This window comes from Oncorhynchus masou, chromosome 18 (assembly GCF_036934945.1).
Source record: "Oncorhynchus masou masou isolate Uvic2021 chromosome 18, UVic_Omas_1.1, whole genome shotgun sequence".
In the NCBI taxonomy this organism is placed as follows: domain Eukaryota; kingdom Metazoa; phylum Chordata; class Actinopteri; order Salmoniformes; family Salmonidae; genus Oncorhynchus; species Oncorhynchus masou.
The window spans coordinates 26,102,829-26,128,185 of NC_088229.1; the positions used below are offsets into that span (position 1 = coordinate 26,102,829).

Sequence of the window (25,357 nt, forward strand, 5' to 3'; positions counted from 1 at the left end):
ACAGAAGAGACAGACAGACAGACAGACATAAAGAGACAAAGACAGAAAGAGAGAGAGAGGTACAAATAGAGAGACAGACAGAAAAAGACAGAAAGAGAGGTACAGAGAGAGAAAGAGAGAGGTACAAAGAGAGAGAGAAAAAGAGAGGACAAAGAGAGAGAAAGAGAGAGATACAAAGAGAGACAGAAAGAGAGAGGTACAAAGAGAGAGGACAGACAGAGAGACATACAAGAGAGAGAGAAAGAGAGAGGTACAAAGAGAGAGAAAGAGAGAGGTACAAAGAGAGAGAAAGAGAGAGGTACAAAGAGAGAGAAAGAGAGAGATACAAAGAGAGAGAAAGAGAGAGGTACAAAGAGAGAGACAAAGAGAGAGAAAGAGAGAGGTACAAAGAGAGAGAAAGAGAGAGGTACAAAGAGAGAGAGAAAGAGAGAGGTACAAAGAGAGAGAAAGAGAGAGGTACAAAGAGAGAGGTACAAAGAGAGAGGTACTAAGAGAGAGAAAGAGAGAGATACAAAGAGAGAGGTACAAAGAGAGAGGAAGAGAGAGGTACAAGGAGAGAGGTACACAGAGAGAGGTACAAAGAGAGAGAAAGAGAGAGGTAAAAAGAGAGAGAAAGAGAGAGGTACAAAGAGAGAGCAAGAGAGAGACAAAGAGAGAGAGAGAGAGGTACAAAGAGAAAGGTACAAAGAGAGAGGTACAAAGAGAGAGGTACAAAGATTGAGGTACAAAGAGAAAGGTACAAAGAGAAAGGTACAAGGAGAGAGAAAGAGAGAGGTACAAGGAGAGAGAAAGAGAGAGGTACAAGGAGAGAGAAAGAAAGAGGTACAAAGAGAGAGGTACAAAGAGAGAAAGAGAGAGATACAAAGAGAGAGGTACAAAGAGAGAGGTACAAAGAGAGAGGTACAAAGAGAGAGGTACAAGGAGAGAGAAAGAGAGAGGTACAAAGAGAGAGGTACAAAGAGAGAGAAAGAGAGAGGTACAAAGAGAGAGGTACAAGGAGAGAGAAAGAGAGAGGTACAAAGAGAGAGAAAGAGAGAGGTACAAAGAGAGAGATACAAAGAGAGAGAGAGAAAAGAGAGAGACAGAAAGCGATGGCATCTAGAGGAGGGGAAGGGGGTTTCTCAGTAACATTGCCTAGGTGGGCTGTGGGGGCGGGCCCCTCGCTGCTGTTTTAACCACACACGCAGGTACCCCTTCAAAATGACTAATTATCTGTGGGTGACCTGCACAAAGGCGCTGGGTTCTTCCCCCTCTCCTGAGCAGCATCTGGCCTGTTGTGTTAACATCAGCACTTTTCTGCCCAGCAGACACTGGATATCCAGCCTACACACACATTCACACTCACAAACACACCAGAGTGCCCTCCTCACTATATGAATAGCACAGGACATGCAATTCCAGGAGACAATTAATTGAGAGGAAAGATGATAAAGAATGAAATGCTGGTTCATGTGTATGTTGTTCTTAATGAGGTCAGGGACATGTTACTGCTCACCTTGGATTTTCCCTGTTCGCATGGCTGATTCATTTCACACAACAGCCTCCACACACCGGCCAGGATACAGTCATGAGCATGATTACTCATCCTGGAACAGAGGAGGAACAGAGGGGAACAGAGAGGAACTGAGAGGAACAGGGAGGAACAGAGTGGAGCACAGAGAGGTTCAGAGAGGAACAGGGTGGAGCACAGAGAGGAACAGACAGAGAGGAACAGAGAGGAACAGGGAGGAACAGAGTGGAGCACAGAGAGGTTCAGAGAGGAACAGGTTGGAGCACAGAGAGGAACAGAGGGGAACAGAGAGGAACAGAGTGGAGCACAGACAGAGAGGAACAGGGTGGAGCACAGAGAGGAACAGGGAGGAACAGAGTGGAACAGGGAGGAACAGAGAGGAACAGGGAGGAACAGAGGAACAGGGTGGAGCACAGAGAGGAACAGGGTGGAGCACAGAGAGGAACAGGGTGGAGCACAGAGAGGAACAGAGAGGAACAGGGTGGAGCACAGAGAGGAACAGGGTGGAGCACAGAGAGGAACAGGGTGGAGAGGAACAGGGTGGAGCACAGAGAGGAACAGGGTAGAGCACAGAGAGGAACAGAGAGGAACAGGGTGGAGCACAGAGAGCAACAGAGAGGAACAGGGTGGAGCACAGAGAGGAACAGGGTGGAGCACAGAGAGGACCACAGAGTGGAGCACAGAGAGGAACAGAGAGGAACAGGGAGGAACAGAGAGGAACACAGAGTGGAGCACAGGACAGAGAGGACACAGAGTGGAGCACAGAGAGGAACAGAGAGTGGAGCACAGAGAGGAACAGAGAGGAACAGGGAGCACAGAGAGGAACAGAGAGGAACAGAGAGGAACAGAGAGGAACACAGAGTGGAGCAGAGAGGAACAGAGAGTGGAGACAGAAGAGGAGAGTGGAGCACAGAGAGAACAGAGGAACAGAGAGGAAGAGAGGAACAGAGTGGAGCACAGAGGAACAGAGAGGAACAGAATGGAGCACAGAGAGGAGCACAGAGAAGAGAGAGGAACAGGGACAGAGAGGAACAGAGTGGAAAAAGAGGAACAGAGAGAGAACAGAGAACAGAGAGGAACAGGGAGGCACAGAGAGAGAACAGAGAGAACAGGAGGAACAGAGAGGAACAGATACAGGGAGGAGCACAGAGAACAGGAACAGAGAGGAGCACAGAGAGGAACAGGGAGGAACACAGAGAGAGGAACAGAACAGAGAACAGAGAGGAACAGAGTGGAGCACAGAGAGGAACAGAGAGGAACAGAGAGAGAGGAACAGAATGGAGGAAGGTACAGAGAGGAACAGAGAGGAACAGAGAGGAAACAGAGAGAGGGGGGAGGAGAGGAACAGAGTAACAGCAAAGAGAGAGAAAGAGGAACAGAGAGGAACACAGAGGTGGAGCAGGAGAGAGAGAACAGAGTGGAGCACAGAGAGGAACAGGGGAACAGGAGGAACAGATTGAGGAACAGAGAGGAACAGAGAGGAACAGAGAGAACAGAGAGGGAGGAACAGAGTGGAACAGGAGAGGAACAGAGAGGAACAGAGAGAGAGGAACAGAGAGAGAGAGGAAAGTGAGAGGTGGAACAGGGAGGAACAGAGAGGAACAGAGCACAGAGAGAGAGAGGAACAGGGTGGAGAGAGAGGACAGAGAGAGAACAGAACAGAGAGGAACAAGAGAGAGAAAGAGAGAGGAACAGAGAGTGAGCACAGAGAGGAACAGGGAGGAACAGAGAGGAGCACAGAGAGGTACAGGAGAGGAACAGAGAGGGACAAAGAGAGAGGAACAGATTGGAACAGAGAGAACAGAAAGCACAGAGAGGAAACAGAGAGGAACAGGGAGGAGCATAGAGTAGGAGAGGAACAAAGAGAGATACAGAGAGGAAAGAGGAACAGAGGTACAGAGAGGAACAGAGAGGAACAGGGTAGCAAGAGAGGAACAAAGAGAGGAACAGAGGAACAGAGAGGAACAGGAGTGAGAGAGGGAGGAACAGAGAGGAAGAGAGAGGAACAGGGTGAGAGAACAGGGAGGAACAGGAGAGGAGCAAAGAGGAACAGGGGACAGGGAGGAACAGAGAGGAACAGAGAGAACAGAGAGGAACAGGGAGGAGAGAGGGAACAGAGAGGAACAGGAGCACAGAGAGGAACAGGGAGGAACAGAGTGGAGAGAGGTACAAGAGAGAGGAACAGGGGAACAGGAGGAACAGAGAGGAACAGAGAGGAACAGAGAGGAACAGGGAGGAGAGAGGGAGGAACAGGAGGAACAGAGAGAGGAGGAACAGAGAGGAACAGAAGGAACAGAGAGAACAGAGAGGAACAGGGAACAGAGAGGAACAGAGAGGAACAGGAACAGGGAGGAACAGAGAGGTACAAGGAACAGAGAGGAAAAGAGAGGAAAGAGTGGAGAGGAACAGAGTAGGAACACAGAGAGAAACAGAGAGGAACATGAGGGAACAGGAGAGAGAACAGGGCAGAGGGAACAAAGAGAGGAACAGGAAAGGCATAGAGAGGAACACAGAGGAACAGGAAAGGCATAGAGAGGAACACAGAGGAACAGGAAAGGCATAGAGAGGAACACAGAGGAACAGGAAAGGCATAGAGAAGCATGGAACAGGATCTAGAGAGGAGGGAACAGGAAAGGCATAGGGGTGAGGAACAGGAAAGGCATAGAGAGGAACAAGAGGAACAGCCAGAGAGGAACAGAGGAACAGGAAAGGCATAGGAGCACAGAGAGAGTTTTAACCACACACGCAGGTAGGAACACAGAGGAACAGGAAAGGCATAGAGAGGAATACAGAGGAACAGGAAAGGCTAGAGTCTGTGGGAACAGGAAAGGCAGAGAGGGAACACAGAGGAACAGGAAAGCAGCATCTGGAACACAGAGTGTTAACACAGAGGAGCAGGAAAGGCATAGAGAGGAACACAGAGGACACTGGAACAGGAAAGGCAGGACACACAGAGGAACAGGAAAGTCTATCTAGGATGACAGACAGGCACAGGAATCCAGAGACATCTATCTAGGTGTGATGAAGACACCGAGTCCTGGAATCTATCTAGGTGTGATGAAGACAGAGGAATCTATCAGGAGACAAGGAACCTGAGGAAATCTAGAGTGATGAAGACACCTGGTCCATGTGACTCTTAATCTATCTAGGTGTGATGAAGACACAGTCCTACTCTCATCTATCTAGGTGTGATGAAGACACCGGTCCTGACTCTCCCATCTATCTAGGTGTGATGAAGACACCGGTCCTGACTCTCCATCTATCTAGGTGTGACACCGGTCCTGGATCTATCTAGGTGTGATGAAGACACCGGTCCTGACTCTCCCATCTATCTAGGTGTGATGAAGACAGGAACTCCCATCTATCTAGGTGTGATGAAGACACCGGTCCTGACCTCCCATCTATCTAGGTGTGATGAAGACACCGGTCCTGACTCTCCCATCTATCTAGGTGTGATGAAGACACAGGTCCTGACTCTCCCATCTATCTAGGTGTGATGAAGACACCGGAACTGACTCTCCCATCTATCTAGGGAGTGATGAAGACACCGGTCCTGGAGCTCCCATCTAGGTGTGATGAAGACACCGGTCCTGACTCTCCCATCTAGGGTGGAAGCACAGAGTGATGAAGACACCGGTCCTGACTCTCCCATCTATCTAGGTGTGATGAAGACACCGGTCCTGACTCTCCCATCTATCTAGGTGATGAAGACACCGGAACCTAGGTGTGATGAAGACACCGGTCCTGACTCTCCCATCTATCTAGGTGTGATGAAGACACCGGTGACTCTCCCATCTATCTAGGTGTGATGAAGACACCGGTCCTGACTCTCCCATCTATCTAGGTGTGATGAAGACAGGAACCTGAGGGTGTGATGAAGACACCGGTCCTGAGAGCTATCAGGTGATGGACACCGGTCCTGACTCTCCCATCTATCTAGGTGTGATGAAGACACCGGTCCTGACTCTCCCATCATCTAGGTGTGATGAAGACACCGGACCACAGATGAAGACATCTATCTAGGTGTGATGAAGACACCGGGTCCTGACTCTCCCATCTATCTAGGTGTGATGAAGACAGGTCCTGACATCTATCTAGGTGTGATGAAGACACCGGAACAGAGTGGATGACAGAGAGGTCCTGACTCTCCCGTCTATCTAGGTGTGGAAGCACAGAGGTGGATGAAGACACCGGTCCTGGACATCTATCAGAGAGGAACAGGGTGTGATGAAGACAGGGAATCAGGGTGGAGAAGAGAGGAACAGGGTGGATGAAGACACAGAGACTCTCCCATCTATCTAGGTGTGATGAAGACAGGTCCTGACTAGGGTGGAGCACAGAGAGGAATCTCCCAGGTGTGATGAAGACACCGGTCCTGACTCTCCCATCTATCAGGTGTGAAGACACCGGTCCTGACTCTCCCATCTATCTAGGTGTGATGAGAGACAGGGTCCTGAGCATCTATCTAGGTGTGATGGACACAGAGACTCTCCCATCATCTAGGTGTGATGAAGGGTCCTGACTCTCCCATCTATCTAGGTGTGATGAAGACACCGGTCCTGACTCAGAGGGGAATCTAGGGATGAAGACACCGGTCCTGACTCTCCCATCTATCTAGGTGTGATGAAGACACCGGTCCTGACTCTCCCATCTATCTAGGTGTGATGAAGACACCGGTCCTGACTCTCCCGTCTATCTAGGTGTGATGAAGACACCGGTCCTGACTCTCCCATCTATCTAGGTGTGATGAAGACACCGGTCCTGACCCTCCCATCTATCTAGGTGTGATGAAGACACCGGTCCTGACTCTCCCATCTATCTAGGTGTGATGAAGACACCGGTCCTGACTCTCCCATCTATCTATCTATCTAGGTGTGATGAAGACACCGGTCCTGACTCTCCCATCTATCTAGGTGATGATGAATCTATCTAGACACCGGTCCTGACTCCCCATGGTGTGATGAAGACACCGGTCCTGACCTCCCATCTATCTAGGTGTGATGAAGACACCGGTCCTGGTGTGATGAAGACACCGGTCCTGACTCTCCCATCTATCTAGGTGTGATGAAGACACCGGTCCTGACTCTCCCATCTATCTAGGTGTGATGAAGACACCGGTCCTGACTCTCCCATCTATCTAGGTGTGATGAAGACACCGGTCCTGACCCTCCCATCTATCTAGGTGTGATGAAGACACCGGTCCTGACTCTCCCATCTATCTAGGTGTGATGAAGACACCGGTCCTGACTCTCCCATCTATCTAGGTGTGATGAAGACACCGGTCCTGACTCTCCCATCTCTATCCTGGTGCTGGCTGGTCCTGTCTGGTGCCAGTGAGTGACATGGCGTTGAGTTGGTGTCACGCTAGCATCATGGTGTCATTGGCATGTTGTAAACAGGCACATAAATAAAGCAGGGTGGTGGCTGCAAGGAGAACAGGGCATCTTGGTGGTTGGTGGCCGTTGTGTCGCAGGCAGACTAATCGTGGCGTTTAAAGTTTAATGTGGGCCTACCACAGAGATGTGTCAGGAGCAGGGTTAGACTGCTGGTGTCCATGGCCTTCACTCATTAATGATGAATGGGCAGGGTAGGGGGCTGGGGTGGGATCCCATGTCCTGCCCAGTTTAGTGTTGTGATTTAACAGACAAGAGTGGTTGAGGTCAAAATGACGGGATGGGTTCTTGTAACAGAGGCAAGGGACATTTTGGATGTAGAGTGAGTCAAGATAGGAGTTTTCAGGTCAGATCACTGAATAAGGCTGTAAATACAGCTGCAAGCAACTAAATAAACAATGCAGCGTAAGATGTGGAGACCAGTGTTAATTGAGTGGGTCGGGGTTGGCCTTTATGGCCAGGCTATGCGTAGGTTGGAGGCTGGGCCAGAAAGTCTGGGTGAAGGGCTCCTGGGGTCTGTACATACAGTACAGTGTGTGTTAGACCTCAGCCCACTCTCTGACTGATCTTTGTAGCCGACGTTGAGTAGGACTTTCAAACGTGTTAACCCTCTCAAGGCTGCTGGCTCAGAGGGCATACCAAGCCGTGTCCTCTGTGCACACCAAGCCGTGTCCTCGTTGCATACCAAGCCGTGTCCTCGGTGCATACCAAGCCGTGTCCTCGGTGCATACCAAGCCGTGTCCTCGGTGCATACCAAGCCGTGTCCTCGGTGCATACCAAGCCGTGTCCTCGGTGCATACCAAGCCGTGTCCTCGTTGCATACCAAGCCGTGTCCTCGGTGCATACCAAGCCGTGTCCTCGGTGCATACCAAGCCGTGTCCTCGGTGCATACCAAGCCGTGACCTCGGTGCATACCCGTGCCGTGTCCTCGGTGCATACCAAGCCGTGTCCTCGTTGCATACCAAGCCGTGTCCTCTGTGCATACCAAGCCGTGTCCTCGGTGCATACCAAGCCGTGTCCTCGTTGCATACCAAGCCGTGTCCTCGGTGCATACCAAGCCGTGTCCTCGGTGCATACCAAGCCGTGACCTCGGTGCATACGCAGGCCAGCAGACTGTCTTCACAGACATCCAACCTCTCCCTGTCCCAGTCTGTAATCTCCACTTGCTTCAAGGTAACTGAACTAAATTAATATTGCCCCATAGCACACAGCTCTTCCATCGTGAAGTGCTTTGAGAGGCTAGTCAAGGACCATATCACCTCCAACTTCCCCGATAGCTTAGACCTACTACAATTTGCATACCGCCCGAACAAATCAATCGCACCGCACAGCACCTTATCCCACCTTGACAAGAGGAATAGCTACTGTATGTGAGAATGGTGTTCATCAACTATCTCTCTGCTTTCAACACCATAGTTCTCTCCAAGCTTGTCACTAAGCTCAGGGCCCTGGGTATGAAGTCCTCCCTGTGTAACTGGGTCCTGGACTTCCTGACGGGCCGACCCCAGGTGGTGAGGGTAGGCAACATCACCTCCTCTATGCTGACCCTCAACACAGCCCCTTCCTGTACTCCCTGTTCACCCATGACTGCGTGGCTACACACGACTCAGTCATCAAGTTTGCTGACGACAGGAAACTGGGAGTCCTGATGAACAACGACGAGACAGCCGACAGCAGATCTTATAGGTCCCCCAACTTTTCTGTTGGAAAATCATCAACAAATCAGCTCAAAGTGATTTTAACTGAGGAAACCTGTTGCCAAGTATTCCCACGCATAAATAGAGGCACATTTAGTCGTATCATAATACAATTGTGATTTTAAATAAATCAGTTTTTGTCAAAACTATACTACATCTGTTTGGGATTCTTACGGTCAATTTGAAGTGTACAAATGATCTATTACTATGTTCCGGCCCCCAACCATCCTCTCAAGGAAAAATCGTCCCACGGCTGGATGTAATTGGGGACCCCTGGCCTACAGGGAACAGGTTAGAGCCCTGGCGGAGTGGGCCAGGAACATGACCTCTTCCTCAATGTCAAAAAACAAAGGAGCTGATGGTGGACCTTGGAGCCAGAAGAGGGAGCACGCCCCCATCCACATCGACGGGGCCACAGTGGAGAGGGTCAAAGCTTGGCGTGCACATCACTGAGGACCTGAAATGGGAGGTGCCACCACAGGCGGCTGAAGAAATTCCATAGAGCCTCCAGGACCCTGACACACTTCTACAAAAGCAGCATTGAGAGCATTCTGTCGAGCTGCATCACCGCATGACTCTCCAGAGGGTGGTGCGGTCAACCCAACGCGTCACGGGAACATGCTGCCGGCCCTCCAGGACATTTAGGTAACTCGGTGTCAAAGGAAGGCCAAAAAGATCATCAAGGACTTCAGCCACCCGAGCCACGGTCTGTTCACTCTCGCCACCTTCTAGCAAACGGAAACGGTATAGCTCGCCATCAGACATCACTAATGGGCTGCCTGCCCGGTACTCAGCCCTGTACCTTGGGACTAATGCCCCATGTATATAGAGTCATTGAATGCTGGCCACCTCATATTCTGTTTATTTACTGTTGATTACTCACTGTATATGTACAGTATATACTGTATTCTCAACATGGCCCATCGTAATATACCTACTACTGTACATACCATTTTCATTCCAATGATATACTGTCTATACACTCCACATATTTATATTCTGTATTCTGACACATGCTCCCTCTAATATATCTACTCAGGATTGTTAATTGGTCCCATTCTGTCATTTCATGATTTTTGGTTATATAAATATATTTTTTTATTATTTTGTGTTTGTATTGTATCTACTGCACTGTTGGAGCTAGTAACATAAGCATTTACCTGCACCTGCTATAACACCTGCAAATCTCTATCCACAACCAATCAACTTTGATTTGATTTGATTTGACTGGGTGCCCATGGGAAGAGGCACAAGGCTGGGAGGAAGCACAGGGCCCAAATGAGACGTGTCAGGGAACAAATTGAAAATGCCAATTTCACTTACTCCTCGGCATCGTTCTTCACGCCTAAATTCTGCCACTTATTTCATGTGTAAATGAATGGCCTCCTCACAGTCATTTAGATTTATCCAGATTTCCATCCTCCTTTCGCTCCCATTCCCCCTCCCCTCAGCTCAAAATATACCTCTATATGCCCTGGATGTGCAGTATTGGTATTGGAAACCTGATGGGTGTGTTTGTGTGTCTGTTCATATTTATGAAGAAGTTTGTTTTTGAGGGGGTTTCTGGGTGCAAGTGTTGTGATTGGGTGAAGAGTGAGGTTCTCTCCTCTTTCTCTTACTCCCCTTCTTTCATACCAATCTGACTCTGTCTCACACATAGTGATGTGAATACTGACACTGAATGTTCAGGCTCCGTAAGGCCTGTAGATACTGATCAATGTTTGTTTCTCTTTCTCTCCCTCTTTCCAGTATGACTATGAGGGTAATGAAATCAGTGACCTGCCTGTGGATCTCTCTGTGGTGTGGAATGGCAACCAAGTCATCGACAACCCCTTCAACATACAAGGTAAAACTCCTCCCCCCCCTTCCCTCCCCTCCTCTCTCCCCTCGTCTCCCCTCTACTCTCCTCTCCTCTCCTCCCCCTCTCTCCCCTCCTCCCCTCCCCTCGCTCCCCTCCCTTCTCCCCTCTCTCCCCTCTCTCCCTCTCTCCTCCCCTCTTCTCTCTCCCCTTCCTCTCTCACTTCTCCTCTCCTTTTCCTCTCTCACCTCCTTCCTTCCTCCCCTCCTCTCCCCCTCTCCCCTCCCCCTCCTCCTCCCCTCTTCTCTCCCTTCTCCCCTCTTCTCCTCTCCCCTCTTCTCCTCTCTCCCCTCCTCACCTCCCCTCTCTCCTCTCCTCTCTCCCCTCTTCTCCTCTCCCCCTTCCTCCCCCTCTCCCTCTCTCTCTCCCCTCCCTCCTCCTCTCCGCTCTTCTCCTCTCTCTCCCCTCTCTCTCCTCTCTCCTCTCCTCTCCCCCTCCTCTCCCTCTCTCCCCTCCTCCTCTCCCTCCCCTCTCCCCTCCTCTCTCTCCCCTCCTCTCCTCTCTCCGCTCTTCTCCCCTCCTCTCTCTCCCTCGTCTCCCCTCCTCTCCCTTCTCCCCTCCTCTCCTCTCTCCCCTCCTCTCTCCCCTCCTCTCCTCTCTCCGCTCTTCTCCCCTCCTCTCCTCTCTCCCCTCGTCGCTACACTCTTTTAAATCCCTAAGATCCCATTGGAGGAGCCCCTTCCTCTCCAGCAGCACGTCTTTGAAAGGGAAGTGTTTTTACGCATGGCTACGCCTCTTGCTAGGCCCCGCTGGGTTCAATAATGCTTATCTCTCCCAGCGCTGTTTGCAGTAACTCCTCCAAAACAACATGCTGCAGATGAATAGAGTGGTGATAAATAAATAAAGAGAGGGATGGATGGAATTTGAGGAAGAGAACACGATTTGGGCCTTTGTTCCTCTGTGATCTGGCTGGTCTGGGGTCAGATCCTACTATTGCTGCTTAGGAGGCTCATCCTGCTGGATGGAGAGCCAGGTCTCAGTCATCACTAGGGGAAGGATAGTTGAGTAGCACTGCGTTTAAGATAAACATCCTAACACATTTTTTATTGTATTTTTTATTTCACCTCTTATTTAACCAGGTGGCCAGTTGAGAACAAGTTCTCATTTACAACTGCGACCTGGCCAAGATAAAGCATAGCAGTGTAAACAGACAACAACACAGAGTTACACATGGAATAAACAAACATACAGTCAATGATACAGTAGAAAAGTCTATATACCACATGTGCAAATGAGGTAAGATAAGGGGGGGGGCAATAAATTGGCCAAAGTGGCGAAATTATTACAGTATGGCAAATGAAACACTGGGGTGATAGATGTGCAGAAGATGAGTGTGCAAGTAGAGATACTGGGATGCAAAGGAGCAAAATAAATATGGTGATGAGGTAGTTGGATGGGCTATTTACAGATTGGCTTTGTACAGGTGCTTTGTACAGGAGCTGAGATAAGGCAGGGCTTTACCTAGCAACGACTTATAGATGACCTGAAGCCAGTGTGTTTGGTGACGAATATGTAGCGAGGACCAACCAACCAGAGCATACAGGTCGCAGTGTTGGGTAGTATATGTGGCTTTGGTGACAAAACGGATGGCACTGTGATAGACTGCATCCAATTTGCTGAGTAGAGTTTTGGAGGCTATTTTGTAAATGACATCGCTGAAGTCGAGGATTGGTAGGATGGTCAGTTTTACAAGGGTACGTTTGGCAGCATGAGTGAAGGATGCTTTGCTGTGAAATAGGAAGCCAATTCTAGATTTAATTTTGGATAGGAGATGCTTAATGTGAGTCTGGAAGGAGAGTTTACAGTCTAACTAGACACCTAGGTTTTTGTAGTTGTCCACATATTGTAAGTCAGAGCCGTCCAGAGTAGTGATGTTGGTCAGATGGGTAGGTGCGGGTAGCGATCGGTTGAAGAGCATGCATTTAGTTTTGCTTGCATTTAAGAGCAGTTGGAGGCCACGGAAGGAGAGTTGTATGGCATTGAAGCTTGTCTGGAGGGTTGTTAACACAGTGTCCAAAGAAGGGCCAGAAGTTGTCAGAATGGTGTCACATGGTTATCTTTTACCCATGAGCTATGGATCCATCCTCTGTTTCCCCAACATGTGGAGGAGCTGGGTGTCTCCAGATGATTTCCTTTCTATTTGGAGTAGATAGAAGTAATATCACGATGTCTCCCGCATCCTCACACCGTATTTTAGACACCCCCATTCTGGTCATTGGATCAAGGTTATTTGATCTAAACACATGCTTTATGTCGAATTGCGTTTATCGCTTGGCCTCATTTGTTAATTGGCATTTGCGAACTCACTCTGCATATTGCTGCTTGAGCGTGACCTGATGTGTTGTTGTGGGGGCTGGGCCTGTATAAGGCTGAAGTGTCTGTCTGGCTGCTCTGAAAGCCTTTCCATGAAAGGATTGTGGATTAAATGGACCCCTCTCTCTCAGTAATATAAGATAAGTAGAGGTTTTAACATGAGCTCAGTGGCGCATCGTGTCCTTTAGCATCACCTTGGATGCTGAGCCATCTTTATTCTCCTGCCTATGGATTGTCACAAAATCTGTAATGACACACCCATTTCCTGATGTTGGAATACAGTCTCTCCCATAGTAGCATTTTTTAAATCTGGAACAGAAATGAAGAATCTAAACTTTCATAGTACCTGCTGTGCAGAGGCCAGTTACATTGTACTCTGCCCAAACTTCCACGCTTAATTTGACACGTTGAAACATCCCCAAACTAAATTTCAAACCAGCCCTGCTTTATTCAAGCCCAACAAAGACCTCCCCTTTCCTTTCCTCACCCTTCCCTGTGTTTTTCTCTATTTGCCTCTGCCCCTCCCTCCGTGAATCATGGTGAATTATCCATCTCTGCCCGACTGCCCGAGAAAGCCCACTTTTGCCTTGGTGTAAAGTGGAAATCTTAATGTAATTAAATCATTAATTTGGTTCAGTTTAATTAGCACCGCGCTACTTTTAAGCTTAGCCGTGGCAAATCCGATTAACAGGCAGGTCCTCGGCGGGTGGATGGATACGCCGTCTCCTTTGAAGTCCAGCGGCTGTCTGTGGAGCGCCGCGCCGTGATGTTCTCTTTTCAACATCTTTCTTTTGTTTTCTATCTCTCTCTCCCGCTCATTTTCTCTATTTATCTATTTCTCTCTCCCCTCTCTCTCCTTCTTTCTCTTTCTCCTCTCTCTCAATTCTTACTGCTAATTGCTAATTCTTTTAAAAGCATAACTCTGAGCATTCATGCCTCCCCCCCCCAAAAAAAAACACAACAACAAGGGAATTAGGTGTTTTCATGTCTTATTTTAATGCTTGTTTCTCATACCACAGCATGAAGGTGAAATGCAAGGTGTTGAAACTTAGTCTCAAACAACAACAATTATATTCACCTCTATCTCTCCTCTCTCTCTCTCTGTTCTCACTGTGTTTCAGCCCACCTGTATAAGTGTTATGCGCTGCGGGACAGCTGTGGGATGTGTCTGAAGGCTGACCCCAGGTTCGAGTGTGGCTGGTGTGTTCAGGAGAAGAAGTGTTCTCTGAGACAGGAGTGTGCGCCGCTGGAGAGTAGCTGGATGCACGCCACCGCCGGCAACAGCCGCTGTACACACCCAAAGATCACCAAGGTGAGACAGGCTCTAGGTGTGTGTGGGTGTGCAGTAGGATCCAGTTCAAATCCAATTTGATTTGTCACATGCGCCGAATACAACAAGTGTGAACCTTACCGGGAAATGCTTACGTACAAGCCCTTAACCAACAGTGCAGTTCAAGAAAATATTTACTTGACCTTCCGAGTGGCGCAGCTGTCTAAAGCACTGAATCGCAGTGCTAGAGGCGTCACTGCAGACCTGGTTCCGATCCCGGGCTGTATCACAACAGGAGTCCCATAGGACGGCGCACAATTGGCCCCGTGTCGTCTGGGATAGGGGAGGGTTTTGCCGGGGGGCTTTACTTGGCTCATTGCGCTCTAGTGACTCCTTGTGGTGGGCCGTGCACCTCTAGGCTGACCTTGGTCGTCAGTTGAACGGTGTTTCCTCCGACATGTTGCTGCAGCTGGCTTCGGGGTTAAGTGGGCAAGTGTTAAGAGGCGTGGTTTGGCGGGTCATGCTTTTTTAGGACGGATGACTCAACCTTTGCCTTTCCCGAGCCCGTTGGGGATTTGCAGTGATGAGACAAGATTGAAATTGGGGGGGAAAGGGGGTAAAATATAACAAAACATATATTCTAAAAGTAAAAAATACTATCAAAAGTAACACAATAAAATAACAATAACCTGGCTATATACAGGGAGTACCGGTACCAAGTCAATGTGTTGGGGTACAGGTTAGTCGAGTTAATTAGGTAGGGGTAAAGTTACTATTCATAGATAATAAACAGTGAGTTGCAGCATTGTAAAAACAAAGGGGGGTGACAATGTAAATAGTCCAGGTGGCCATTTGATTAAATATTAAGTAGTCTTATGGTTTGGGGTTAGCCGCTGTTAAGGGGCCTTCTGGATCTAGACTTGGCGCTCCGGTACCGCTTGCCTTGTGGTACCAAAGAGAACAGTCTATGACTGGGGGGACTGGAGTCTTTGACCATGTTTTGGCCTTCCTCTGACACTGCCTAGTATATATGTCCTGGATGGCAGGAAGCTTAGTCCCCGTGATGTATTGGGCTGTACGCACTACCCTCTGTAGCACCTTACTGTTGGTCAGGATGCTCTCGATGGTGCAGCTGTTGAACTTTTTGAATATCTGTGGACCCATACCAAATATTTTCAGTCTCCTGAGGGGTGAATAGGTGTTGTCATGCCCTCTTCATGACTGTCTTGGTGTGTTTGAACCATAATAGTTTGTTGGTGATGTAGACACCAAGGAACTTGAAGCTCTCGACCTGCTCCATTACAGCCCCATCGATGTGAATGGGGGTGTGTTTGGCCCTCCTTTTCCTGTAGTCCACGATCAGCTCCTTTGTCTTGCTCACGTTGAAGGATAGGTTGTTGTCCTGGCACCACACGGCCAGGTCTCTGACCTCCTCCCTATTGGCTGTCTCAACTTTGTCGGTGATCAGGCCAAACACTGTTGTGTTGTCAGCAAACTTGATGATGTTGTTGGAGTCGTGCTTGGCCACGCAGTCACGGGTGAACAGGGAGTACAGGAGGGGACTACACACGCACCTGTGAGGGGCCCCCGTGTTGAGGATCAGCATGCAGATGTGTTGCTACATACCCTTACCACCTGGGGATGGCCCATCAGGGAAGTCCAGGATCCAGTTGCAGAGGGAGGTGTTCAGTCCCAGGGTCCTTAGCTTAGTGATGAGCTTTGTGGTCGCTATGGTGTTGGACGCTCAGCTGTAGTCAATGAACAGCATTCTCACATAGGTGTTCCTTTGCCCAGGTGGGAAAGGGACATGTGGAGTGCGATTGAGATTGCGTCATCTGTGGATCTATTAGGGCAGTATGCTTCTTGGCTATGGATGTGGATGTACGGTGGTCATCTGTTGATCTGTGCCTCAGTAAAGATCTGATGCTGGCTGTGTACCAGACTACTGTTCTCTCTCTCTCTGTCTCTTGCTGTTTCTCTCTCTGTCGCTGTCTCTCTCTGTCTTTGTCTCTCTCTCTCTCTCTTTGTCTCTCTCTGTCTCTCTCTCTCTCTCTGTCTCTTGCTGTTTCTCTCTCTGTCTCTTGCTGTTTCTCTCTCTGTCGCTGTCTCTCTCTGTCTTTGTCTCTCTCTTTGTCTCTCTCTGTCTCTCTCGCTGTCTCTCTCTCTGTCTCCGTCCCTCCCTCTCTCTCTCTGTCACTCTCTGTCTCTATCTCCATCATTCTCTGCTCTAGTGCTAAACCTCACAATGCGTTTATAGCTGATTACATCCCTACCACCTACACACAGCAACAAGCCCAGCCACACTCCACCTACTCCTGATTTAACCTCGCCCCATTCAAGAACAAATCCAACTCATTCCTCTATTATTGCTATTTGCAGTATATTTGCTGCACCTGACACCTTGCTTGGGGGCAAATGCAGAGTGTTGTGTTAGTGTGTGTGTCTGCGTCCTTTAATCTACTCTGGAGAGGCAGCTAGTGTTTCAACACATTATAAATCCCAGATATTGGATAATTGGCACTGGCACAGGAACTAATCCCTCCACGATGCCTGCCTCTGTCTCTGTCTCTCTCTCTCTCTCTCTCTCTCTCTCTCTCTCTCTCTCTCTCTCTCTCTCTCTCTCTCTCTCTCTCTCTCTCTCTCTCTCTCTCTCACTCTCTCTCTCTCTCTCTCTCTCTCTCTCTCACTCTCACTCTCTCTCTCTCTCTCTCTCTCTCTCTCACTCTCACTCTCACTCTCACTCTCACTCACTCTCAGACAGAGCCCACAAGACAGAAGTAGAGGAAGGAAGGAGAGGAAGAGGAGGGAGGGGAAGGTGCCGACTGAAAGGAAATTCCGCAGTAAAGAGAATGAATGCATGAAAATGCTTGATAGGTCGTTGCGTCATTCGGTAGTGATCTCTCGGTCTCTCTGAAATGGCACCCTATGGTCATGAAAGCAGCCCACCTTACAGGCTGAAAGGCAGCTGCTCTGTGAGAGCAGAGGACATTGACTCCATGTTACATCAACCTACACTCATGAGAAATAACATGTTCCTCTTTAACAACTCTCTTTCCCTTTTTCAAATGTTCTCATTCTCTTGTCTTCATCTTTTTTACATTGTCTTTCTCTCGTCTCTCTCTCTCTCTTTATTCATATGATGGGGACTGTGTGCCTCTTTATATTAGCAGGTGGATTAGCTGGTAATTTCATTTGGAATATTAGAGTATTTAACCAGGATTTCCCAGCTCTTGCGCTAGGAGCCCCAGAGTGGTGCAAGTAATTGAATTATCTTTCTCTTCCTCCTCATTGTCTGTCAATAAGGAGCAACTCATGAATTTTGACTGACGTCTCGACTGCTAGTCGGTACTCAGAGGGCCCAAACATTCTCCCCTCCCTTCCCAATCCATCACAAAGGGTCTGAATAGCTCTTGCGCCTCTCTTTTCCTCCTCTCACTCTGGAGGAACGGGGAAGACAAAGCGTCGGAATGAGGCTTCGTCTGATAAGGGGGAGGGGGACAGGAGTCCCCCCTCAGCTAGTGTCTCTCCCCCCATAATGACCAACCCTCCCTCCCTCAGCCTAGGCTGGTGCTCTGTTCCTGTGTGTGCGTGTTTGTGTGTGTTGTCTCAGATAAATATTATATCAGAGTGAATGCACTTAGCTGAGAGTGAGTGGGTAGGAGGGATGTTCCTGTCGTACTTATTGTCTTTCTATCCCCCGACCCCCTTGTTAGAGAGCACCCTGGATTTGCTTTGACACTTCAGCACGTAAAATATACATCTGTTGTTCTGCCGTGCGTGTGCAAAGGGATTCGTGTTTTATTCAGAGGAAGAGGGGGGTGTGATTAGAGAGAGAGAAGGGGATTGAGAGGGGTGTATGAAAGTGAAGAGCTATAGGAGTGGTGGAGTGGAGCTCAGCACATTGAGGATTCTTCAGAGTAATCTAGCTCCTGTATGTTCCTACTGTGGCAAAAATCCATCTCCAACTGTCATGTCCGTGTTTCAAGCCAAGTGGAGCAATGAGGTATTCTGCTGTATAAATGGACTCTTATTTGTCCCTTACGCGCTCGCTCTTTCTCTCTCTTTCTCTCTCTCTCGCTCTCTCTCTCCTTGCGTCAGGGTGTGTGTGTGTGTGTGTGTGTGTGTATGTGTGTGTGTGTGTGGGGGGGGGTCATGTGAAACGGCCCCTCTGAAACCAATTAAAACACCCTACTTCACTGTTTTAACTTCGGAGTTCAGAGGCCAGGGTTCAGTGTCCAGAGGCCAGTGTTTTCATCGTGACAGGTCCTAGAGGTTCCCAGGGGTCAGACTGAGAACTCATAAGATGAGCAAACAAACTAGAAAGGCTATAGAGCACAGACGCCTCTGAAGATCACAGACAATGTGTGTGTCAGACCCGAGGAGGTCTGTTTACAATGCTTTCTGAGGGAGATTGGAGCCTGTAAGATAAAAATCAGGACCCAAATAGAGGACATCTGCCCCACCATTCACACTGTTGTAGTTGTTATTATGGGTATAGGAGTGGCCCCTCAGCTTCACCCCCCTCATTACAACCCCCTCACTGCTCCCTGACCAAAACTACCCTACACAATTTGGCAGTGTCATGGTAGGTTCATACTGTGTTTGACAGCTATGCAATACATTGTATTTCTCTAAATGATGTTGCCTATGTGTTGAGTGCTTCCAGAAACATGGTCTCCTACCATTGGCTGTCAGCATAACTGTCTTCCTTCCCCAGCCTCTCTTTGAGTACATTAACAACCCAATTTACAGCCTGCCTCAGCCCATGTGGGCATGTGTCCCTAGTTCCCAGTCCAACCACACTGGCGTCACCCTGCTGTAGCCCTGCTCCACACTGGTTTGACGGCCTACAGCACAGACCTCTAGCAACCACCATTCTGCCACACTCGGCTTTTACAGCATCGCTGCCTTGTCATTATGTGGTAGAGGCATAGCGCTGGGGCTGAGTGAGGTTAGGCTGCCTGTGAAAGCCTAGCCGCTGGGGATTGCTACTGGGGCCACACCAGAACCCAGGGGTGGCCAGCCAATGAAACGCAATAATGCCTCAGGACACGCCAGGGCACCGTTTCCCTGACACGCTCTGCCCAGCCAACCAGGTTGTGGAACAAGCAGCCAGTGAGATTACCCATAATTACCTCGTGATGGTTGTTAGAAGCCGCCTCCCGGATGCTGCCGCCTCACATCAGTCATCATATTTGTTTTGTCATGCCACACCTGTCCTCGTTACGGGGAGTAATTTGGCTAAATAAATCACATTATGAAGCTGCCGTGTGACACGCTGCTACAGAATGGCGATGCGGGAGCCGGTGTAATAACTTTCAATTAGGTGGGGAAGAGGCCTTTCGCTGTGCGCCACGCAAGGTTTTTCTGTTTTTCAAAGCGGCTAGGTGATTTTTCTTCATTAAAACACGGCTTGCTGGAATATGGTGTGTGGGTGAACGCGAGAGAAAGAGTAGCCAAGACAAACATATTTTCACTATATCACTAATATCATCAAAATCAATATATCATAGCACATTTTTGGGCTCATTCAGTAGATTAACTGATAAATTAGAATCCTGTGTAAAAATTAATGTTAAAGTACCATTTAAAACATTTTTTTTTTAATTATACTGCTGCTGCTTCCTGTTGTCATGGCTTTTTGATTGATGGCCGAGTCTCAAAACACCAGTTCTATATATTCATAATATTCATAATCAATATACTCTAATAAGTTGACATTTTGAAGAAACGTTACTCCCTACGCACGTGTTACACTTGTGTTCAGATTACTTGTATTTGCCAAATAAGTACCTTATAAATTGCACACCTATATTTACCAAGCGGTCACTCAAGACTGGAATTGATTGTAATCAATTGCGCATGCAAATGAAGCACTCACGTTGATATTGTATTGAAATCAATGCAACTGGGATACTACAGCAGTAACCACTGCCACTGCACCACCTGAGAGGCCGGAGTAGATCATTTCAACAAATCCCCAAATCGGTTTCTAAATAGCGACAATGGCTTTCATTTGAATGATAACTTAACCCTCAAATCCATGAATTCAAGTGAGGCCAGAGATATTTCTAATAAAATATTCTAGCCAGCGTGGTCTGACAATACAGCTGCGTTCTAAAGTCCCACTACGGACTGGAATATATAACAAAAGCACTGGTACTAAAACAAAAATATGGGTCTGCCTATTAACTTTAATAATAACATCACAAATCTGAGGTAAAAAGGATATGTATTTCCTGGACTTGTTGTGGTGAAAACATTAGTCTGTGTAATGTAGTAACACATTCTGTCCACCATAGGGAAATGAGCATAATGTAACATAATTCAATATGTCGAAGTTATTCAATATTTGAATATATGATGATAGTATTTGTAGCACACTCACAAATGTGTTCAACAATGACATCTATTTCTTCCTACTTTAACCATGGAAAGAGTTTTTAAAAATGCACAATTTAACCAGGTGCCCTGGACTAGAGCGTCCATATGGTCTGTGCAGCAGACAGTCTCCCACACAATGTGCCATTTAGTCTGCCCTGCGTAGACTTACAGTACAAGGTGTTGGCCTTACCTTGCCTCTCACTGACTTCTAACCATACAGTCATTGGTTCTGACAATGATCTTCTTCTCTCCCTCCCTCCTTCCCTTCCTCCCTCCCTGTGTCTGTCTTGCAGCTGTTTCCGGAGACCGGGCCGAGACAGGGGGGCACCAGACTGACCATCATGGGGGAGAACCTGGGCCTACAGTTCAGGGACATCCAGACAGGGGTGCGTCTGGGCAAGGTGCCCTGTATCCCCATCGAAGAGGAGTACATCAGCTCGGAGAGGTGAGGAGGCTCAGCTGCCTGGCATTCACCACTCTCACCCACGCCTCCTACAAGTGGCATTCACCACTCTCACCCACGCCTCTCTATCTCCCTCCTCCTCTCAGTGTATATCCCCTCTCATCCTCTTCTGCTTCCTGTTGACATTGTCCTTCTGTCCATCTCTCTTCACCTGTCTGTTATCTTCTTCCTCTGCTCAGTGTATAGAGGTCCTCTTCAGCTTTCTCTTTCCTCTCCTTTGACCTCCCTGCTCCCTATATATACAGCTCAATATTTGAATTTAGAGCATTAAGATGGTAGATGCTCCCTTTCAAATTGGAGGAATCACTACACAAATATCAGACAGCTGTACTGTAGCTACAGGTGAGCTCAACACGTGTGTCTTCCCATGTGTCCCTAACTCCTCTCCCCTCCCCCCTCTCCCCTTTTCTCTCTCATACCTTCCCTACCATCACCCCTCTCTCCTACAGAATTGTGTGTTTGCTGAACGACGCCACAGGCTACCGGGTGCAGGAGGCTAACGTGGAGGTGTGTGTGAGGGACTGCCTGGCAGACTACAGGGCCCTCTCCCCCGAGCATTCACCTTCGTGGTAAGTAGCACCCAGGTGACACAGCCTTGGTCAGGAGTGGATGGATCCTTACATTAGACAATGATTATTGGTCGTTTTGTTGATTGCATAATAAACATGTCTTATGGGTCCCCCTCCTACAGACTCCCTTCTTCACGCGGGTGCTGCCTGCCCAGGGGCCTCTCTCAGGGGGCACCAGGATCACCATCGAGGGCAACCACCTCAACGCCGGCAGCTCTGTGTCTGTCAACATCGGACGCCACCTCTGCCACTTCAAAAAGTGAGTGTCAGTCTGTCAATTCAGACTGCCTGTCTTTAGCTCATACCACAGTGGAGTCGACCCATTGCTGTGCAACACCTAGTGCAGGGGACAGTAGATCTCAGTCTACACCTGCATGAGGAATATTAACAGACTGCCTGTTGAAAGTGGGGCTGCTCTGCATTGCAGCTGAGAGATAGGTAGAGCCCAGCCAGGTAGTGTAAGTGCCAGGTTCCTACCGAGGGGGGGGGGACATACCGGGGAGTGGGGTGAGATGTGGGGTTAGGGGACATACAGGGGGAGTGGGGTAAGATGTGGGGTGAGGGGACATACAGGGGGAGTGGGGTGAGATGTGGGGTGAGGGGACATACAGGGGAAGTGGGGTGAGATGTGGGGTGAGGGGACATACAGGTGGAGTGGGGTGAGATGTGGGGTTAGGGGACATACAGGGGGAGTGGGGTGAGATGTGGGGTGAGGGGACATACAGGGGGAGTGGAGTGAGATGTGGGGTGAGGGGACATACAGGGGGAGTGGAGTGAGATGTGGGGTGAGGGGACATACAGGGGGAGTGGGGTGAGATGTGGGGTGAGGGGACATACAGGGGGAGTGGGGTAAGATGTGGGGTGAGGGGACATACAGGGGGAGTGGGGTGAGATGTGGGGTGAGGGGACATACAGGGGAAGTGGGGTGAGATGTGGGGTGAGGTGAGATGTGGGGTTAGGGGACATACAGGGGGAGTGGGGTGAGATGTGGGGTGAGGGGACATACAGGGGGAGTGGAGTGAGATGTGGGGTGAGGGGACATACAGGGGGAGTGGAGTGAGATGTGGGGTGAGGGGACATACAGGGGGAGTGGGGTGAGATGTGGGGTGAGGGGACATACAGGGGGAGTGGGGTGAGATGTGGGGTGAGGGTAGATACAGGGGGAGTGAGGATGGGGGGTGAGGGTAGATACAGGGGGAGTGAGGATGGGGGTGAGGGTAGATACAGGGGGAGCGGGGGGCATACAGGGGGAGTGAGGGGGGTAGATACAGGGCGAGTGAGGGTTGGGGTAGATACAGGGGGAGCGGGGGGTGAGGGGACATACAGGGGGAGTGGGGGGTAGATATAGGGGGAGCGAGGGGGGTAGATACAGGGGGTGAGGAGGAGTGAGGGGACATACAGGGGGAGTGAGGGTGGGGGTAGATACAGGGGCTGGGGGGGTGAGGGTAGATTTGGGGTGAGGGTAGATACAGGGGGAGTGAGGGTGGGGGTAGATACAGGGGTGAGGGGACATACAGGGGGAGTGGGGTGAGATGTGGGGTGAGGGGAGATACAGGGGGAGTGAGGGTGGGCTAGATACAGGGGGAGGGGAGTGAGGGGACATATAGGGGGAGTGGGGTGAGATGTGGGGTGAGGGGAGATGTGGGGTGAGGGTAGATACAGGGGGAGTGAGGGTGAGGGTAGATACAGGGGGAGGGGGGGGACATATAGGGGGAGTGAGGGTGGGGGTAGGTACAGGGGGAGCAGGGGGGGTGAGAGGAAATACAAGGGGAGTGGGGTGAGATGTGGGGTGAGGGGAGATGTGGGATGAGGGTAGATACAGGGGGAGTGAGGGTGGGGGTAGATACAGGGGGAGTGGAGGGGGGGGGTGAGGGGACATACAGGGGGAGTGGGGTGAGATGAGGGGTGAGGGGAGATGTGGGGTGAGGGTAGATACAGGGGGAGTGGGGGGGTGAGGATAGATACAGGGGGAGTGGGGGGGTTCAGGGGGAGTGTGGGGAGATAGCCCGACGAGGCAGGCACGGGAGCCCGACGAGCCGGCCGAGGGAGGCACGGGAGCCCGACGAGCTTACAATATGGAAAATAGTAAAAAATAAAGATAAACCCTTGAATGAGTAGGTGTGTTCAAACTTTTCACTGGTACTGTATGTGTATATGAACATATTTATCTGTGTAGTTACAGTTGAAGTCGGACGTTTACATACAGTTAGGTTGGAGTCATTAAAACTAGTTTTTCAACCACTCCACAAATTTCTTGTTAACAAACTATAGTTCTGGTAAGTTGGTTAGGACATCTACTTTGTGCATGACACAAGTCATTTTTCCAACAATTGTTTACAGACAGATTATTGCACTTATAATTCACTATAATTCAGAAGTTTATATACACTAAGTTGACTGAGCCTGTAAACAGCTTGGAAAATTCCAGAAAAGGATGTCATTGCATTAGAATCTTTTGATAGGTCAATTGACATCATTTGAGTCAATTGGAGGTGTACCCGTGTATTGTATTTCAAGGCCTACCTTCAAACTCAGTTTCTCTTTGCTTGAAATCATGGGAAAATCAAAAGAAATCAGCCAAGACCTCAGAAAAACAATTGTAGACCTCAACAAGTCTGGTTCATCCTTGGGAGCAATTTCCAAACGCCTGAAGGTACCATGTTCATCTGTGCAAACAATAGTACGCAAGTATAAACATCATGGGACCACGCAGCCGTCATACCGCTCAGGAAGGAGACACGTTCTGTCTCCTAGAGATTAACGTACTTTGGTGCAAAACGTGCAAATCAACCCCAGAACAACAGCAAAGGACCTTGTGAAGATGATGGGGGAAACAGGTACAAAAGTATCTATATCCACAGTAAAACATGTCCTATATTGACATAATACCGTTCAGCAAGGAAGAAGCTACTGCTCCAAAATCACCATAAAAGAAATGATCAGTCTATAATTTTAATGGTAGGTTTATTTGAACATTGAGAGACAGAATAACAACAAAAAGATCCAGAAAAACGCATGTCAAAAATTGTAAAAATTGATTTGCATTTTAATGAGGGAAATAAGTATTTGACCCCCTCTCAATCAGAAAGATTTCTGGCTCCCAGGTGTCTTTTAAACAGGCAACGAGCTGAGATTAGGAACACACTCTTAAAGGGAGTGCTACTAATCTCAGCTTGTTACCTGTATAAAAGACTCCTGTCCACAGAAGCTATCAATCAATCAATTCCAAACTCTCCACCATGGCCAAGACCAAAGAGCTCTCCAAGGATGTCAGGGACAAGATTGTAGACCTACACAGGGCTGGAATGGGCAATGAGAAGGTGACAACAGTTGGTGCGATTGTTCGCAAATGGAAGAAACACAAAAAAGCTGTCAATCTCCCTCGGCCTGGGGCTCCATGCAAGATCTCACCTCGTGGAGTTGCAATGATCATGAGAACGGTGAGGAATCAGCCCAGAACTACACGGGAGGATCTTGTCAATGATCTCAAGGCAGCTGGGACCATAGTCACCAAGAAAACAATTGGTAACACACTACGCCGTGAAGGACTGAAATCCTGCAGCCCCCCGCAAGGTCCCCCTGCTCAAGAAAGCACATATACATGCCCGTCTGAAGTTTGCTAATGAACATCTGAATGATTCAGAGGACAACTGGGTGAAAGTGTTGTGGTCAGATGAGACCAAAATGGAGCTCTTTGACATCAACTCAACACGCTGTGTTTGGAGGAGGAGGAATGCTGCCTATGACCCCAAGAACACCATCCCCACCGTCAAACATGGAGGTGGAAACATTATGCTTTGGGGGTGTTTTTCTGCTAAGGGGAAAAACCTCCTTCCCTCAGCCAGGGCATTGAAAATGGGTCGTGGATGGGTATTCCAGCATGACAATGACCCAAAACAC

General features: G+C 49.0%; 1 pseudogene; it reads left to right on the plus strand.

Moving 5' to 3' along the window:
• The window catches only part of LOC135504308 (plexin-A1-like), a 283,703-nt pseudogene that overhangs the window by 220,380 nt on the left and 37,966 nt on the right, over positions 1–25,357 (plus strand).